Genomic DNA, 21,113 nt, shown 5'->3' on the forward strand with positions numbered 1-21,113 from the left:
TAATAGAAGACTAAATGTTTACATGCATAAAATACTGGCGTTAATCACCGGTACGTTTTACGCCTTAATTTCTGAATAAAATAAGAAATGAAACCACTCTACTTAATACGACTAATCGTTAATGTTCCATTAATTAAATAATTTAACATCAGAAGGCATGGAAAACTCTGTGCAGATGTTTTTATTACGAAGAGAACAAATATTTTTCTTACTCATTAAAATGTTTAGAAAAATAAAAAATAAGGATTTTATTAAATAAAACGAATGAGTGTAAGACAATATTGGTTAATTTAGCTGAGTAAGCGAGTTGACAAAATGAAGCCCTTAAAGCTAGCCGGCCGACCTTGACACTACCCCTCGGGTGCACTGACCCCAAGCCCAGAGGGTGACTCCATAGCAAAACCTAACTCTAGTCAGAGCAGAGTTCCGTGGCAAACTGCTTCATACAAACAATAACTACTGAACCGATATACAAGGTGCTGGTAGATACACAATAAGAAAATTTGCCATTCATTCATTATTTCTGAGAACTTATGTAGGTGTAATTGAAAATGTATGCTGTTATTTTAAACTTAAACATTAATGCTTGCATTAGGGGTATTCATAATCTTTAGTTTAACATATTAAAAGGTGTTAAATGGAGAAATATTTCCTTCTTTTACCATGTCAAAACGATATAACATATAACATGGTTGAGAGCCTGTTACTAGGTCTGTTAAATGGAGAATGACGTAACGTAACAGACCAGGTGAACTAGAGTCACCATTTTACTTGTCGTGTTAGGTTACTTGCTCGTTGTATGTGTTAGTATAGTTTTTGATGTTTTTAAAACTAATAAAGCAATGGATGACAATAATAATGTGTAATGACAGTTCTTAATTTGTTCATCTTGATTCTCTTCCTCACAAGTTAGAAGATCAGTAAGACACTCAGTAGCCAAACTTTCACTTTTCACATGTTGTTAAAAATTATTTTAATCAAAACTTAAAAGTAAAAAATAACACGAAGTTTTAGAAGTAAAGGTTATAAGAAGTTGCTCAGAAAATTCGCTAGGAGCTCTTAATCACTTACCATTTAACATGACTTCAAATAGGGCTACTCGCAATCCTATACTTCTAACATTTAACATAGTAAAACATTTTACATTTAACCCAATGTCATGAATACCCCTATTAAAAGACACAGCAACACTGTTACACAGTTCTTATATAAATATAAGACTCTCCCAAAGAGTTGCCACTGAAGGGGGGAAAAAATTTAAAGGAAATCTCTGGTAGAGGATATCCTAAATTTTGTATTTAATGAAACGAGTAAATTTTTTTATGAAACGATGACGTATTTATTTTAATTCTCTTCTTGAATACTAAGATTCCCTACCTTTGGCAAGAAGGTGGCAAATATTGTGAAAATGAAACTTATGTTAAAAAGTGAACAAGAGTTTCGGGGTCTTCTGTTACGTAATCACAAACGAACAGATTATGTCAAAACACTTTAATAAATTATCCTCCTATTGATGGAGCTAATGAAACACTTAAATTAATTGGATTAAACCAATTGGGAACAAGATCATCTGCCACTAAATAACGAATATAGCACATTAAAGAATAAAAATACTAAGAGGGGCATACATAAAATAAAACATTTTCTATACTATCCATGTAGATATTACACGGAAGAATTACAACATTCAACAAGGCATTTGTAGACTAAAAAGATAAGGGTACATAAAGTAAATTTATTTGACATTTTGAGATAAATAGATAATTTTACTTTGAACAATCTTTTAAAGACTGCTTCCTACCACATAGGACCTTGTTAGAATATTTTAAACCTAAAATTGTGGTGATTGGAAAAACCGAGTTTTTTAATATAAAGTTAGGATTTTTTTTTTAAATATTTATTTATTGCTATTTACAACTGTACATTATAATACATTTAGTAAATCTGATCTAAGTTAAATTGGAGTGTTACAGGCGTGTAGAGAAACTACCCATTGGTAGCACTCTAATGACATTTTACATTATCTGGTCTCGTGGCCACCTTCTTTTCAGGCGCCTCGGAGGATTGTCAGGAATGCAAGATTAGAAACTAGGAGATTTGAGTGGTTAGGGAGTTTATAAAGGAAGGAGTGATATCTGGTTCGGGCTAGATCGGTTACATAGGGAATATTAATGTCTTTATCTATGATTTTATTTGTGACAAAGTAAGGAGCATTGAGGATTTTACGAAGGATTTTGGATTGTAAGGATTGAATACAAGAGGAATTCGAAGGTTTAGTGGAGCCCCAAAGCTCAACTCCATATGTCTAGATTGGCCTTATTACAGTCATGTAGATCAGTCTTTCGTAATGTGTTGGAAGTTTAGACAGTTTGTCTAGTAAGTGCTGTAATAGTCGAAATCGACGTGCTGTTTCCTGTTTTTTCAGTCTTCTGTGAGGATTCCAGGTTAATCTTTTGTCCAAATGTAGTTCAAGGTAGCGGATCAGTTCGACAGGGGTAAAAGTAACTTCATTAAATGAAACTGTAGGGCAGTCAGTAGGTTTACGACGAAGGGTAAAGGTGATTTGATGGGATTTGTTGGAATGTATCTTAATCCTCCAATTACGACACCATTCTTCGAGGGCTGTGATATGGGTTTGGAGATTTTGGGATACAATTAATGGGTTATAATTAACAGCGAGCACACATGTGTCATCGGCATACGTGGTGAGGATAGAGTTAGGATTGGCTGGAATGTCACATGTATAGACGGTGTAGAGGATGGGACCAAGGATACTACCTTGAGGAAAAGTTAGGATTAAATAGAGAATATTGTTTGTAATAATATCTATTCTTCTCCTCAAATACTGCTTTACTTAATGATCACACAATGTTAATCATTTAAGTAGTTTTATGCAATAATTTTAGAATTGGGTTTAAATGAAATATATAAGAAGAGAAACCATCTAAACAAGCAGAACAAGATAGAAAGTGGAGGAAAGAGGCCGCCTATCATACCTGGCCACTATGATGGAGCCTATTCCCACACTCTACCTACTTACTCCGGCTGCAACAACGATATTTTTGCTGGTCCACCACTACTAGTAAGCTCTGCCCTATCTTGGGAACTAGTAGAAAGAGTTTCGAGTAAACGGTCAGGCCAGGTTTCATGCCACTTATGTTTTCCTACAATAAAAACTCATAATAACTCTTTTATGATATCCTAACAACTAAGCTGCAAATTATATACGAAATTTATTCCATTTTTAGCGGGTCTTCATTTGAATTTAATGTATAATAGATTCCAGGATCACACAGATCAAGTCTACGTGGTAATTTGTAAACTAATCGGGGTGAGTTCAAAAATTTTTAAAAGAATTTTGGATTAATCTATTAATGTGGACGAGTTATGCTGAACACAGAAGCTATGTTCCGTATGCTGAAGTATAATGGTATAAATTAGTTTTGATTAAGTTAAATATGCAGTCCAGAAAATGTGACAGTAGATAATATACAATCTTAAACTAAAGTTAATTATTGATTCTGAAAATAAGAAAAATCCTTTAATTATTTAACACAACGGTGATGACAGTTATTTGCCTGTTGGCAGTTCCCATCAACCAATACTAAGCCTAAGCGTGTAGATGAGCCACAAGGCCAAAAGCTCACTCCGATTTGTGCTCAAAAACTGATAGAGCGGGCCGGCCACAAACTGAGGCCAGTCGATCCAAATACTCCACCCACCCACACGTTTACACATCAGAAAACCCGACAGATGGGTAAATGTGTAGGCGCACACCTTCACAAATGTAAGGAATCAAGCTACAATATCTAGGCAATTACGTTTCAGTAAGTTATCTCATTATGAGATCAAATCAATAGTCAATGTACTTATATCACTTGCTTCAAATTAGCATTGGATACAAAAAATTGAATAATCACAGTTTTCCTTAAATAATTAAAACGGATTAAGGAAAAGCTCAACTTCCATGGTTTATCAATGATAAGAAGCAAGGGGGTAACTATTGTTCCATATAGACAAATAGTGATTTGATGTATATGACTTGGGATATACATCAAACTATGACTTCGAGAAAGTCCATGAATAGGATAAGGAAACGGAAATAGGAAGAACTAAGAGCGCGTCCTTGTTCAAGGATAACCGGTCTAAGTCCTTTATACAGGTACCGCCATCTTTAAAGCACTGTATTAGCTCGGGGTGGGGGAAGGTGCCCTCGAACCGTCATGAAACCAATCAAAATTGGCGAAGGATGACACTCTTGGTCTCAACTGACGAGAGTTTCGCCATCAGCCAACCAAAATCACTTCGAGAATTAAATAGTAAAAGGTCTGTAAAGGTTTCAAATTTAATCTGGGCAGAGCCTGTTTTCCTTGAAGTTTCTTGTGTGAAACTAAATGCCAAGCTACTTCTCTTTCCTATAAAAATCGATATAGATAAAATGCACCGTACATTCTTAATAAAATATCCATATTATGTTTTACGAATTCTTTAGTTTTAGCAAATTTTAAACTTTCCGTAGCGGTTACACGATTCTTGTGGAAAGAAAAACAAAACAGATGTTGAACAGAAACGACAAAATGACATTTACATATCCCCGTTAAGTGTCAAAGTAGTATCAATCAAATAGTTTTTTACACAAATAAAAGCATCCCTCTGATGGTAGTACCTTTGCATTCGAAGTTTTGTAAATCTTAACTCGTAAAGACGATAAAAGTAATTTCAAACCATCTTTTTTCAGACACTTCTATACTGAGTAATTGAACCAACACTCCCTTCCCCAACGAAACTTACTTAAGGTGTTGCGACAAGGCATCCACTTTCCCTGGCTAGGCGGTCTGTTGCCAGGGAAAGCCTTCCATGTAGGTCAGTAGGTCTTGTCTACAGCAACAATACGTTACGTTAAGACCTACCGAGACCTCACCTTTTATCGCATGCCTAAGGATTCCGTCTTTATAGTTACTTTTTCCCCCCAGCTTATAGATTCTTACACAATATTCCGTCTCCTCCCGTAATTTCATGGCGTCTAAATTATCTGAACATAGTTTAATGATGAAACACACTTTTGATTTTGACAATACCACCATACTAGCTTCTGTCACTAACCAGTGTCTAATTCCAGTTCAAATCTAAAATTGTTAACTTTTTCTGATTTATTACATTTAAATAACTGCATAACGAAAATTACCAAAATGGAAACTACATACAAGAATAGGAAAGGGAACAAGTTCGTCTTTAAGGTCCTGTTTTTTGTAAACTCCCGAAGAATACCTAGGAGTTACTACTCTATACTAACCAGAATTGGTATAACTCAGAAACCGGACCAATCCAAATCGGCCAAATACCAACTAGCCCCGATATCAGACCTTCCCTTCTTGGAAACCCCCCATATTTTAACATTACTATTAAGATAAAAAATTTAATTAAAGAAAATATATTCTTGATGGAAAATAGCCGGCCCATAATAATCTAATTTTTGTAATGCAGAAACTAGCCCAAAAAGAAACGTTATATGTATTAGACATGATATAGCATGAATCACTATAATTTCTATGCTTTAATATAAGTAATTCGGAATAAAACAAAAAAATTGACCATGATTAAACATAAAAAATTAGTAACAATACACGAGGCTTTAAGAACCAGAATAGAACAACAAAAATTATCAGTTATCATTTAGGGATCAACTGTTAAGAAGATTATAGAATTTTATGCTATGATCCATACCTGCGATACCAACAAGAGACGTAGAATTGGCCTTTTTCTTAAATAGGTTATATTTCCCTGAATAATTTCTCAAATAATAAAATTAAAAACCGTCAATAGATGGCAAGACACACGATACTCTGACATTTTTAACTCAATTTTCACAAAAATGTGGGATAGTCTACTGTCGTTACCAACATCTTATTTATAACATATTAGACCATATAGGAGCCCAATGACCTTCATGCCGACCAGGAAGCTAAGCGATGGCCACCGGAAGGAGGAAAACTACCTGTTTTCATAAACATTAACAGTCGACTAATATGAGGATAAATTAAATTCTCATGCCCTAGAAAATCTAGAACTAGATCTATTTCCTATTGCTTATTTTTAGAGGTAGTACCTCAATGCCTAAAGAGAGGAACGTGAAGAGCGATGTCGGAGGAATAGTTAAAAGAGTTTGTAACCAACCCACTTAAATTCATAATTGTTTCTACTACTTTCCATAACTGTTAAATATATCAATTTTTGTACAGTGAAATGGCGTGTGTGTATTTCAGCTCGAAAAGAAAAGTATGAAACTGAAATTATAAATTTAAATTTAAGGTATAGGCCTAGGATGTGATAACGACTTTTTTTTATAAAATCAGCCGACTAGAAGCGCTTCTTTATAGAATCGATTTTTCATATTTATTCGATTAAAAAAAAAAGCTCTAACGATTTCGATTAAACTCGGCATATCAACGTACAATGAAAATCCTTTATTTCAAATATGTTTTATCGTCACTTAAATAGTCTGACAGGCCTGAAATACGGATTTAGTTTTGTTTATTTGAAACATAACAATTTATATCAAACAGAAAAATAAAAAAAAAAAACTTTACTCATAATTTTCGCCTTCCCTGATATTATTCCCCTCCCAAAAAAAATTTATAGAAATAGCGATAAATTCACTGGGAGACTTCCTTAGAATGATAAGTGAAAGCTATGTGATGTGCACACCGCAGCAATTTTATTATGTCAGAAGTCATGAATGATGACCACACGTGCTTTGAGAGTCATTGAGTCAAACAAAAAACAAATTAGGTATTGCTGCGTTCGATAGTTTATGTAGTTAACATTATTAACAACAACATTGAGAAGTACCAGATTCTTTAGTTATTTAACCTGTACTTCTGATTCTTAGATAATCTTGTACTTTAGCAATTAAAATCTTTACGAAAAACATTCTGTAAAGAGATAGATGGAAGCCAAAATTTTCTATAGCACTCTGTTGGGAATCTTAATTAGTATGATATACTAAATTAGAAGGGTTCTTGGTGCTTACTGGTATGTATTATTTTATATTGGAAGAAGACAGTAAACCGTATGAATATAGTACGAGTGGCGGTCAGTAAAGGTATCAAAATAGTTTTTTTTAGTATTTAATTACCTTAATTTTCCGCCATCCGGACTATCTTCCTATAATTATTTTAGTTTTAACATTGAAAAATATATTTACTTGACATTTAAACGACTTGGTTGGATAGGAGAATGCCAACCAGCCCGGTCGTTTAGAATGCATTTTTGACCTCCTTTCCCATACCTGACCAACAGAAAATTCCATTTAATGGTGAGAAAAAAAAGGGACTGGTTCATTCTCACAATCAGGTCATTTTCTTATAAGTTAAAATCGTCAAGAATTTTTTTTCGTTTGTGTTCGAAAAATGTTGGTTACTCAAAAGTTTATGGCTTCATACAGGGTTGTCAAATAAGTCCTTTTGATTTTTTTGGGTTAAAGAAAACTAAGTATATTTTGTATATAATAGTTATTTTAATTTACAATGCAATGCTTACTATTTTCGCTTACCTTACCACACTTCAGTAACAGCTGAATAATCTCATGTTCATATAATGTCTGTGGTATATTAGGGAAAAAGCGATCAAGGTGCTCCCTGACACCCTGTTCGTTTTCAAACCGTTTTCCACTTAAGGAATTTTGTGGAGACCAGAATAAGTGGTAGTCACTAGGAGCAAGGTCCGATGAATAGGGAGGGTCAGGCAAAAGATCCCGTCCCAGGGCTAACAATTTATTGCGGGTGACTGACGAAGTGTGGTAGTCACGATGGAAGACGACACCTTTCGATTTGCCAGTTCTGGGCGTTTTCTTCGAATCGATTCATCCAATTTTGTTAATTGTAGGCAGTATAGAGTGGAATCGATCGATACACATTGTGACAACAGCTCATAAAATATCATATCCTTGAAATCCCACCATACAGAGAGCATTATCTTCTTTGGGAGCAATCCCGCTTTAGATGTGGTTTCAGGTGGTTCGTTGGTGGGTCTCCAAGATTTTGTTCGCACGACATTATCGTATACAACCCACTTTTCATCTTCTGTCATAGAAATGCGTGTTACCAAGTTGATTTCGGCCAGAGAGTGGGGACCCCCTAAACACCAAGCCTAAAAACGTAGCCGAGCTCCGCAAATGATTTTTTTACGCTTGCATGTGATACCTGATTGGGTTGGATTTTTATCGACTATCACCATAACATCAATGGTTTCAATTTCTTGTGGGCGACCAGGTCGCGGTGCGTCGTTTATGTCAAAATTCTTTGCTCGAAACTTGTCAAACCAATTTTGGCACGTGCGCTTTGTTAAGGCATTATCCCCTTAGACCCCGCGTATTTTTTCATGTGCCTCTGCAGCTAGCTTTCCTTTTTTGAAGTAATAAAGCAAAATATGCCTATAATGTACGGATTTACATCCATCTTTACTGACCTAATCTTAACAAGTGTCAACAGACATAACTGTTTACATATTACAAATAGGATTAACAATCCTGTGTTGGGATTAATTGCATTAGAAAAATGTTACGCATTATAAACAAAACATGAATACAAAAATCGAAAGAACTTATTGTCAACCCTATACAATTAGGATATCTTAAAATTTTATGTAAAATGTCTTATTCAAAAAATTAATATTTCCGATTAATTAGTTTTTATTTTCGCTTGCAAAGGATTACTATAAATATTATGGGGGAAGTATTACAATAATTTAAACATTCAGAATCCGAGTTTTTACAGAAAATACGTTTCTTCGTCTCTTGCAATGGTCTGTGTCTGTTATCAGTCAGTCTGATAACATACACAGACCGAAATTGAAATTAAGTACTTAAGGTATATACATGAAAGGAATGGTGCAGGACTTTCCTAACCCTGATTTACAAGAGGTCACACTAAAATTGCTATTAGACTTGTATTAATGCACAATTAAATGGGCTTTAATAGCAGATAAATCTCAACATCATTGATATAAATAAAAAATAGGTAAGTATAAGTTTTGAAAGATTTTAATACACAGCTAAAGGAAAAATGTTTTAAAGTTTAAAATACATTCTAGGAATAAAAGTAGTGATTTAGATGTGTCATATACCATTGGAAAGTACAATAATTTAGAAAAATAAATATCTAGCTTATAAAATGGTAAAAGGTGATGTAGAGCGGTGAACAATGAATAAATAAATGTTTTCGAGTTTTCATGGTTATTACAATACCAATTTTTACTTTCACTTTTCTTAATATCAATTATGAAGTAAGGAAAGTATTGTAAGCACATAATTTATAAATATAAGATAGCTATACTTTGATAGGAATTAATTTCTGCTCCAAGTAGGATTATAATTGAAAGTTGATGCGCGCACCGCATTTTTCTTCTTCAAGATCAAAGTGAATTTGTAATCTCTCAGTGCTTGCTCTAGTCACAAACTAAATTGACACCATTAATTGCAAATAAAAAACTTTTTTAGGGGTGCACTACCGCATTAAGTAGAACTAGTAATTGAAGCATTTTTTTTTAATAATTTAATTTATTTATCTAGTACACACTACTTTAAATAGGAAATTCTTCGTATATATAAAAAAAGAATTTCATATGACACACCCATTGTATTTTGACTGTTTTATCCTTTAAGAAATACATTCAATAAAGATTAAAGCTTCTCGTTAAAAGTTACTATAGCACTCTGTTGGAATCTCAATTAGTATGAGATCACTAAAAGAGAAGGGTTCTTCGTGCATATTTGTTTAAAATAGAATAGGATTGGATATATGTATTAGTAAGATCTGACCATCAAAGTAAAAATATATTTTAAGATAAATAACAAATATAAAATGGAATTATTATAAGAGCTGATAATTAAATATAAAATGAGGAACATATATACAATATTTCTTTTTTTGAACATATTTAACCAGGTCATTGGCATAATCTAAGAAAAATAATCAAGTCCATTAAAACAGCTAATAGAAAACTGTTTTTTTTTTTTGTTTGTTTTTTTCAACAATTGATAAAGAAAAATTATTTACTGATGGAACAGAACTTTTTTTTTTAAATTGATTTTTCTCGTTAGTAAGCCGTTAATATTGTGGATAGTATACCAGATATAGTTAATTTAGACTAAATTAAGTATCTCCAAAGCTAAAAAGCTCTATTCTATAAATTAATCGTTCCTAATGGATATCCTACCAAAAAGAATGTCACTCACTGGACACTTAAAATTAAAGGTAGTAAAATAGTAAATCGAGGATATGTCATTCAGCTGCTTATCTAATTAAAAAAATATTAGTTAGGTATCAGCAACTGAAATATATGTTTTATTGCACCTATTTTGGAATCTCAAATAGAACAGAATACTAGAAGAGAAGGGTTCATGGTGCATCTTAACCACCCCATAAATTAACATTTGATGCCGAATAGTAGATAATCAGGTAAGGACACCAAGATGGTGGCAGGAACCTGAACCACGGAAGAGCAAGAGAAACAACACAAAGGACTGGGTGTGTGCTGTTTTGGACTGGACCCAAACCGGACTGACCGTTAGTCGCCTGTCCTTCCCGGATCCCTACTTTCCTATGCACACCACACCCCAACCTGTCCTCTTTTGTAAATACTTATAATTTGTTTATTAATAGTAAAATCAACCCCAATAAGGTATTAGATGATTTATAAAAAGAAATAATTTTCACAAAATAAAATAGAAAAATATATATAATGACCTAAATTAATATTAAAAGCTCAACCTATCCATATTGAATAAGATGAAAACTAATAATAACTAATAGTTAACTAAATACTACTATTTGTTGGTATTTGATACAGGGCAAGGTAATACCCAACTGTCTTTCTTCTGTCCCATAACCGTTTTAAGCAACCAACTCCTCAAGTATCGGCAAGGACGCTTTCAGAGCAACATTTCGACCCAAATGCATGTTCGTATTGGTAACAATTGCTAAATCATGGTACATGGAGGTGTATTGTAAATCGATTAACCTTCACAATGCACACACACCAGAGCCACTACGTTGGGGGTCACGTGACCTGTGGCTTTAAATTTGTTAACAGCCTTCCATAGCCCAAGCGTAGTTCCTTCAGTTGGGACTGTTTTGGAGCTTTTTTCGGCAAGGGTAATACATTTATTATTTTTGAACAAATTAAAACTCACGTTAAATTTATTCTTCCTGGTACAGAAAAAAATGATCTTAACAGGAATTATGTATAGATGCACCATATAAATATCCATTTCGTTGAAGAACGATTATCAAATCAAGTTTAAATCATTAAAGATTTGTATACTTATTGGTAACATGTTATGTATACAAATCAGTAAAAACAAAAATTTTGAAAATTACTAAGTATGTTACTAAGAAGTTGTTAGTCGAAAACATATTAACTGTTATCAGTCTCTAAAGAGACAAGATGCACTGAAATTAAGAACAAAAATTAAATTAACTGTAGTTTAGAAAGGGGGTAACAATTGTAAAAAACATGAGGTCAAACCAAAGAGGACAAATAATTCGTATCAAACTTGGTTTCGACGAGATGTAAAAACATTTCAACCATAAGAGACGGGGGGATTGGGTAAGCCTATCTTAACACCTTGCACCACACAGCCTTGGCACACATCTCACCGTCATGAACTTGACACATCTCACTGGGCCCAATACCTGAAAGTTTTTTCTTTATGCCTTAGTATGGAATAGAGATAAAAAGCTCTTCAAATTTAAATTAGGGAAGGGTCAAAACCTGCCTCAATGTCTAAAGGACCTAAGAGCAACAATAGAGATTTAAGGCTCTTTCCTCTAGAACGATTAAAAAATAATGATACCATCAATTTATAAACAATAATCACAAACTGGGTTTCAATGTGACAAGGTTGGAGAAAAAAAAAAAAAAAAAAAGCGGAATTTCATGAACAATCCTATATCTGAACGAGTCCTAAAAATAACTTTTGTTAAGAACAATAAAATTTTATTTTAGCAATTACTTTTATTAATTTCAATAACAACCAATAACGCGCCATAATCACACGATTGGATTCAAATCCATCACAATGAAAAGACGAACAAAAGAATGCCAATAGACCACATTACAAAAAAAACATTCCACAATACCACAAACGCAGATTAAAATATGATTATATTAAAAGTAACATCAGCCCTATCACCACAATATAATAATGTCATAAACCATTAGTAAAGATCACATGTAAAATCGCACAATCTCGTGAACTATTGAATATTTTAAGCTGTTAAATGCTTCTAATAAATGATTCATAAATAACGCATATTTACTTAGGCCAGATAAATCACGGCTGAATTCTTAATTGATTTTCGATGTTACATCACTCACACTATCGGCACGTGGAAAGTAAGTGATAGCCACGCTACGTTCTATATTCATAGCTTATGCGCAGAACTTTTATTATACGCATATACATTGCTAAATGGATTTTTTTTTTCAAAACAGTACACCGACATAACATTCATTATTACCCCTTAAGTACACAGGAACATATGATGGCTAGAACATAGTAAAAAACCATGTTCAGAAGGTACTAACAGCTACACTGGTTCTTAAGAAATAAGTCCTTTGATATAGTTTACAAGTCCACTAGTAATTAATAAGTTCAAATATAAAACGTGGTAAAAATTCATAATAAAAAGCGACTTCTACTCATCTTAAAAAAACAAAAAAAAAAAAAACAGTAAGCACCCAGACGAAAAATAAAAAAAAAAATACTAGAAGGAAGATAATCAGGATTGCAGGGTGTTTTCAGAAGCTACCAGGAAACCTTATGACGTCATGCCGTCAGCTTCTGGGAACATGAAAGTTCTTTGTCAGAATGAATATATCCTACACCACCACCACCATTATTCTTTTAATCACCACCATCCCTAAAACCACATGCACAAACAAACCCCTTACGATCATCATACAAATAAAAGAGTAACAAAAATCAAGCAAATTCACACTTATAAATAGAAGAGCATTCTAAATTATAAATTACCATAAAGATATAGTAAATGTTTTAAAAAATAATCCTCATAAATTGTAAAATGGAGCACAAAAATTTAAGATCGAGATTAAAATTTATTAAATTTAAGTTTCAGGTAGAACTAACTGTATATTTTGTAGTCAAACAAAAAAAAACAAACAACAGAAAACAGATTTTATTTTAAAGAGGGGAGGGAAATATTACCTTAAAATAAAACTACATGGAGGAAGTGACTAGCGGATATTGTCCTTGCCTATCAGCTGGGCGACAGTGGCGCAGTACACGTGACTTTGGCTAACTAGATCATACAAATCATATGAGTGCTCTCCAGTGAACACTGCACCTCATACATGGGAATGAATGGCATTTAAAGAGTATTGAAATGTTAAAGGGAATACGTATATCATAGAAAATAACGGCAAAGAGGTTTAGAGGAGTTATTTGAATGGTTGACTCAATGGAATTACACGAGCAACCAAAATATAACCGGATGATACTAAAAAATAACTGCTACTTTGGCTTTGATCACAATAGACTTAACAACCTTGGGTGGCAGAAGTTATGATAAAATATCTTGTTACATAATTGAATAGTGCTCACTGAATGGTTATTTATAAAAGGATAAAAAAACAGCATAATACAAAATGTACAGGAATTAAATATGAATTCAGAGGGATGAACAGTAGTGAAAGACCAAGTTACCTAACCTCAATATCATACATAAAAGGTTTAAACTAAACAAATATTTTATGTTGAATTGAAACCAACAAAAACATTAAATAGAACTGGTTAAAACAAACGTTTCGAAGACAGAATAGATGGATTTAGTGGCATTAATGAAACAAAGGAAAAACAAGTCTCAAAATTTTAAAGAAGCAATTGAAGTAAAATATTAACCATTTAAACAACTAATAGTGCTCTTCGTTGTAAAAACGTAGGCAAAAAAAATGTTTAAAAAAGATTCATGTGGAGGGGTGATGCAATATTACAATGCGATTCTACAAAAACGTGGAATCTATATAAAGCAATTGAAACCCTTTTTAATGAATTTCTGTGTTACTACACAAAACTAAGGTAGAGCAATGATGCAACCGAAATGTAAGAACGACGTCATGAACTACTGAAGGATGACGTTACTCACCTGTTGCGATGGTAGTCCCCCACAATGGCTGGGCAGCTGACACTAGACGAATGCACTAGGTTGTGCTTAGCAAACACCTGGGCAGTTGTGTAATGGTGAGCACTATATATACATGCACTTTGGTATATAAAATGCTAGAGGACAACTGAAATCACTGAATGTAGACACACACTACGCACTGAGCTCTGAGAGAACACACTTCACCAGCCCACAAGGGCGCTCCCCACTAACTGATATCACAGGGCTTACGCCTGGGAGAGGGGGAGAATTATCCCCACTCCGTCCTCTCCCTTCCCTCTTCCTCATCTTTTTGTAAACAGAGTGGTCTGGGTTTTGCCAAGGACGGGCAGGGACTTCCCTGTTGAAATTTAGAAATCGAAAAAAATGTATAAACAATAAAGTGTTATCTAATTTACTAATATAACTAATGAGACTAAACTTTAATAATAAATCTATAAAATAAGAACAGTATGAGTGATTTGGATAATAAATGACTTATATCATACCCAACATTCAGCAGAAAAAATATACAAACAGGATACTAAAAAAATATACAACTTGAATATAAGTATCTCAAAATCTCGTAAATTTTTAAAACGCTGGATTATTATTATTTTGATAAATAACAAAAAAGAACATATGGAAACAAAAGAAGCAAATTGAAATTAACAAAAGACGACTCATTTTATACTAATCTCAAACTTTCTTCCGAATTGAGGCCTAATTAGACATGCCATTTTCGAACTATAGGTATCACGAGGAAAATAAGTCAGCGCATGCATTAGCCAAAGAAGAGGATGGAAAATGATTGAATCGACAAGGCAATAAGAACTAACCAGGACAAAATCTGAAATTGTTATCAAAAGCGGGTAACAGTTGACTAAAGACGTCAAAACCTTTTCTGGGTAGACTCGATGACAAAAGACAAATAAATGCATTAAAATTAATAAAGGTTTCGAGTTATTGCCAAGAACTGGATATGTCAATTAAAAAATCAATGCTCATAATAGAAAAAGAATAAACAAATATTTAATAAATCATAAATTTATAGAAAGTATAGAAAAGACACATTACATTTACTTTCATATGACCTTCGGCTGTATCAGATATACTTACCTAACAAGTCATCAGAATAAAAATAGTCCAACAATACTCATTAAATAAAAGTAAAAAAGAAAGAAAAGAAATCAAGGCTGACCAGATAAATAAATTGAGAATTCTTACTTGATATCAAAATTACTACATCTTTTACTTTTTGCGTTGCTTAAACCAATTAAACGGTATTGTTGTTTATTAGGTATTATTGTTATCAATGAGAAGAAAATACAATTTTAAAAGGATTAAGGCATAAATAACAAGTTATATTAATTATGTAGATCACGTTATATAATTAGAGAGGTTAGAATAAGTAAAAATACTTGTAATCCCTAGTCATATAGAAAATCATCAAAATCTTTCAATATGAGCGAGTAGGTTAAAAGAGGCTAAGGTTGTAGCTATGGCTCAGGCAATGTTTGGTCGATCCAAGCACACCAGTCTTTGCCAGCATAGTGTTAACATCACAAATAGAAACAACAAAGATTGATCGATCCTAAGGCCAAAGGAAAATTTGATAAAATACATATTTCTAATGGGCCTATTAAATATACCACAGAAATAAGTAATAGATAAATAGAAATAATTAATTTTTTTTTTTTTAATTTTCATTTCCAACAGATAAAACATAAGGTTAATAAGTTGACAGAACATTTCATCAATAACTACCAAAATATTTTATCTTAAGTTTAAACATAGGAGCTGGTAGCATATCACCAATCTGCCTTACTAAAAAAAATATATCAAACTAATTTCTGATCATTCGAAATAGTGGAGCTATTCATATACATTAACAATTTAGGAGTCCTTTCCTAAGTAGTTTTAATCACCGGTGAGTTTCTTAGTGAATTTTTAGTTCATCACACACACACAAATAATTTTTTTTCTTTATACCGAGTCCTATAGCAGATAATAATACATTAGCAAAACCGTCATTCATCATTTCAGCTTTGCAGTTTTTTTTAGGTAAGTTATCAAGCAGTAAGGTATTTGTGTTAGCGCAGACACATAAGCAGATAGTATTAGCTGTCAGATATTAAGTTGGTTTTGTTATGTAGAGAATTAAACTACGGTTTTAATCTTACAAGAGATGTAGAGGAAGATTATTGATTGACCGTGTGTGAAGATGAAAGGAATATGGTCCGGGTGCGGTCAAGAAAAACTCAAATAGTAGAAATATACTAATTTAATGAGCCAAGTTTCGCCCCACGTTGCAGGGCTTCTTCAGGGCTATTTTGACGGCAGTCAAAACTAAAATGATTTTAATTTTAGTTTATGATTTTAATAATTTTAATAATGATTTTAAAATTTTAGTTTTGACTGCCGTCAAAATAGCCCTGAAGAAGCCCTGCAACGTGGGGCGAAACGTTGGCTCATTAAATTAGTATATTTCTACTATTTGAGTTTTTCTTGACCGCACCCGGACCATATTCCTTTCATCAAGAGATGTAGAAATTTCAATTCAAAAAATGATCTAAAATTTTTTCGATTTTAAAGATAAATGCTTCCGTTTTTTTCGAAACCTAGCATGACCGCATACGTTGAATAACCATTAACATAGTCCTTCACATTCAGCTAGATTTTACTATTCAGAAAAATGTTACTGGAAACAACCGTCAACATATATTGCAGTATAGTTTTGTAACTATTGACGGTGAAAAAACACCCCCCCCTTTTACATAGAGGGAGTTAGACAGTTGCTGTCACTACATTTGTAGTAAGCAATGTCGCTCTGCCTGATGCGATGGTTGACAATATATACCTCGGCCGTGAATGTACTCCCACGCAAAGTACCCCACATGTTTGGCAGTGAACTGTTGCACCTCAGCAACTGATAACTGCAATTATTATTAGTAAGTTATAGCAGAATTTTGAGTTGATAGTACTCCTTTGGTGTAACTTTTAAAAACCTTAAGAAATAAGATTAGTGTCGGCCTAAGTTGAGAATTAAACAATTAATATACACGACTAATATTAAAACCTTAAAACTAAATTAAGGGAAGTCATGACTATAGCAATGTGACAGAATGGAATCCATTACATAAGGAAAACAACCCCAAATGACCAACGTGTCGGATGTGGCACATCTTTTCCTGAAGCAGGAACAGAATCTGCCTGGAAACGATTACTAAGTTATCTACACTAACTTCCGAACCCATCTAGGTCTGAATACATATAAACCTAATTCTCTAGGTTTTAATAAGATTAGGCATACAATAAAGAAAGACCACTGACTTTTTAAAATGAGATGAACGCAATGAGTTTATTAATGTATGCTGTAGACTATTGTTCTCTAAATTAACCATTATTTAGTTTAAAAGAACATTGGATTTAAACTATCTATTACAACACAAACGCTAACAAATTTGAATAATTATACAGGATTTTTGATAATTTATTCTATCTTATATCTTGTTTCAACAAAATTTAAAATAACTTCAAACCCTGGAGCCATACTAATACTTCTGTTCAAATTTGAATTGCTAAATTTGCTATAGAAAATATCCAATGAATTTACATATAATAAATTAATAAGTAGTAACTGGTCTCAACGTGTTAATTATCACTCATTAAGAATAAAATGACCAAGAGCATGATCACAATTAAAGCAGGTAGCCATCACTGCGGAAGGGGAACCACAAAGGCGGCCATGTTGTTTTAACTTGATGTCATGCGTCACAGAGCAGATATGGGAAGGGAACGGGGCAATGTGCGTTCAACACACGGCTCACTCAATAAATATTTCAATTTTTATGCTATACTTAAATACTATATAAAATAAAAGTATAGATAAGTTATTTATATGATATTACAAAGAAAACGAACGGATGTCAGACAGGCATTTTAAAATACTTTAAAACAACTTTCAGTAACATACTTATAATTTTCTGTTTGAGCCTATTAAAAATTATTACAATTCAAACCGATATTAACCAGAATTAAAATAATTAGACTTTAATTAAGCACAGACGAACTTTAACAAATTAAATAACAATTTTTTAAAACATTAATAGCATTAATAAATCAAGAAGTCGGAAATATTACTTTTTTAACTATATTTATCTTTATATCATTAACGAACAAAAATTCAAAAGACTTTATTTGCGAAAATTACACCACAGATTGTTCAAGGGAGCTTTAATATACACAAATAAATGACTAATTGACCAAGAAGTTCACAAAAAAATATAAAACAAGGGCGCTTTAGCTGGAGAAACAAAATATCACGAGGCAAAGCCACCAAGATCATTTCGGTTGCGATAATAAAGATAAGATTAAAATTTATCAACGTCTTGCTTATTGCCAAACAAAGATATGGACGATGACAGGCTGATAATTAGAGGAAAATACGTTCAAATTTAATACCAATAGATGGTCACATTGTGGAACCAACTAGTGATGAATTTCTGCAAGAATAATTTACTCTTTAACTACAATAGCTAAACATTTTATATAGAATGTTGAAAATGAATGAATATTATATCAAAATTGAAAACGAACATTACAAAATAACGAAATTTGAATTGGGAGAGAGTATGCATTCACCAGGTCAAAGCCTTCGATTAAAAAATTGCAATAGTTCTGTTTCATATAATAAAGTACAAACTAATACTATTAGTCTTGTAGATTTATCTTAATTAAATTATACAGACTTGTACAATAGTAACTTGTATTTTAGTATTTTTTAATTCCTGTTATAGCACTAATAGTCATTCCTATAATAAAAAAATAAGTATTAGTATTATTACCACACTAGTTTCTACACTTGTACTATGAACTAATACTATTAGCTTTCATCATGAAACAGGGCCCAGATATTACCTATTAAGTTCGGATATTATTAACGTGATATTAAAAATAACTTGTCTCTTTTGATACCCCAAAGCTGTTGGAATTCATTTACTGATTAATTTCCTATAATTTATTTTTTAGCATAAATTATAGACAGAATAACTCATAATCTTTGCAACACTATTTTTCGTAAAATATTCTATATACGAAATATAGTGTGTTAAATTCTGTAATATCTTTATTTATTATATTATTATTATGGCACAACGGTCCTGCAAGAACTTGGGCCTCCTCCACAACAGCCAACCAATCTACACGGTCTCTTGCTTTCTCCTTCTATCGGCCAACCTTCAAGAGCTTCAAATCCTTTTCCACATCGTCCAACCATCTTATCCGGGGACGTCATCTTTTTCGTTTTCCATCTGGTTTGCCATAAAAAGCTGTTAAATATTGTTAACCATGAGAACTGTTTATTTTTTTCCTAATAAACAGAATAGAATGTACTTCAGAGGAAGATTCTTTGAAAAATCTGCGTTAAACCCCTGTCAGAATTATTCAATAAGGATATCAAACACTAAATATTACTCCTTTGTACGTTGATATACCTAATTTAATTTAAAACAGTTAGAGCGATTATTAAGAAAAACAAAAAAATGTGAAATATCGATATTATGAAGTGGCACATTCGGTCAGTCTATTTTATCAAAAATGTTGCTGTCACAATGAGAAGCACATTCTCCCTGTTACTCACAGGCAAACTCATCTTAGATGTACTATACCCACCTTAAATATGTAATTTCATTTTTTCACTGCTTTTCGGTCTCTATCTAAACCTACCACACACATCATGTTATGCTAGGTTATTTGGACCGGAAAACTTTAAAACGTGCATTTCCGTCGAAAACAGGACTTTGAAATTTTGCACGATCGCAATACTCCCCCTTACTACAAATTCCATATATATTAAAACTAAAAATCAGCTAATTGGAAATTTCCAATCTTAAATAGTCTAATAACTTTTTTCGAAAAAATGAAATCTGGAACCTCTTCAACAACCACACACATACATATCAGCAGTCCAGTCAAATAAACAAAACAATTTTTGTGAATGATGTAAATGGATAAAATAATCTTCATTCTCAAGTCTCATGGCAACAGGGTGATTCGAGTTTGGTGTGCTGTTGCACCGAAGCTAGATTATATGTTACGCCCGAAATCTCCTTCAAATCAAGATGGTAGGTAGAGATTTATAAATGAAGTGAGTTAAATTTAAATAATATAACGAATAAATAATCAGCAATGTGGAAAGTTTCATATTTATAAAACAATCGTAAGTAATCTATTTAATTTAACTTCAAATCGTACACCTCTAGAAATTTAGAGGGAGGAAGAAAGCGGTTCATTATTATACACAACTTCTTAATAAAATAGATACAATTTAAAAACACAAAACTTCAAAAGATGAATCTTGTGTAACTCAATTCTTATTAAAGACCTTTTAGTGTTAACTTTTTTTCTCTTTTAAGCCCCATGGATCTACAAGGTTTAAAATATAGTGCTTAGGCAACTATAGTTACCTCTTGAACTGCATTTCGAATTCACTTTAAGAGAGGATTGAGCAAAGGAAGCCTGAAAATTGGAATATGGGCTGAGTTTGCTATCTTCTGCCGGGACTCATCAGATTTCGCAATGTCTAGTCATAAGGTTAGTAGTCCTCAGTCGAGTCTGTTTGTTTTTATCACCTTTGTGGCCGTCCTGTCGGTGTCAGTGCCTGATAATGGATTCGTACAGTACCGGAGGTTGTCAAAATATTTGATATCCTCCCTTGACATAACCTCTGTCACAGTCGGTAGTTTGAGTGTTATATGTATGTGGTCCGTCTTTGCTCTTTGAAGTGAAGTATGTCTCACTATACGTCTGAGTATACCAGCTCTGAAACTGTTGAATGTGCTATATTTTATTGGTCATCATAGGTGCTCCATGGAGTAGGGCTGGTCAGTGAACACTCTCGTTAATCGATAATTTGAGGCGGAGAGAAAGATTAGGAGAAAAGGCTTAATC

General features: G+C 33.0%; 1 protein-coding gene across 3 annotated transcripts in view; it reads right to left on the bottom strand.

The window, feature by feature from the left end:
• drn (doctor no) overlaps nt 1-21,113 on the bottom strand; it is a 51,643-nt gene that overhangs the window by 20,722 nt on the left and 9,808 nt on the right. The window contains exon 1 of one of the 3 annotated variants that reach the window (XM_014424710.3): nt 14,166-14,389. The exons of the other annotated variants lie outside the window; for them this stretch is intronic. The gene's annotated coding sequence lies outside the window, so the exon portion shown is untranslated. Of the gene's footprint in view, nt 1-14,165; nt 14,390-21,113 lie in introns of those variants that run through there. 3 annotated transcript variants of the gene reach the window in all.

The sequence above is a fragment of the Halyomorpha halys genome, unplaced genomic scaffold (genome assembly GCF_000696795.3).
Source record: "Halyomorpha halys isolate HHAL.00 unplaced genomic scaffold, Hhal_1.1 Scaffold478.1, whole genome shotgun sequence".
NCBI classification, from domain to species: Eukaryota; Metazoa; Arthropoda; class Insecta; order Hemiptera; family Pentatomidae; genus Halyomorpha; species Halyomorpha halys.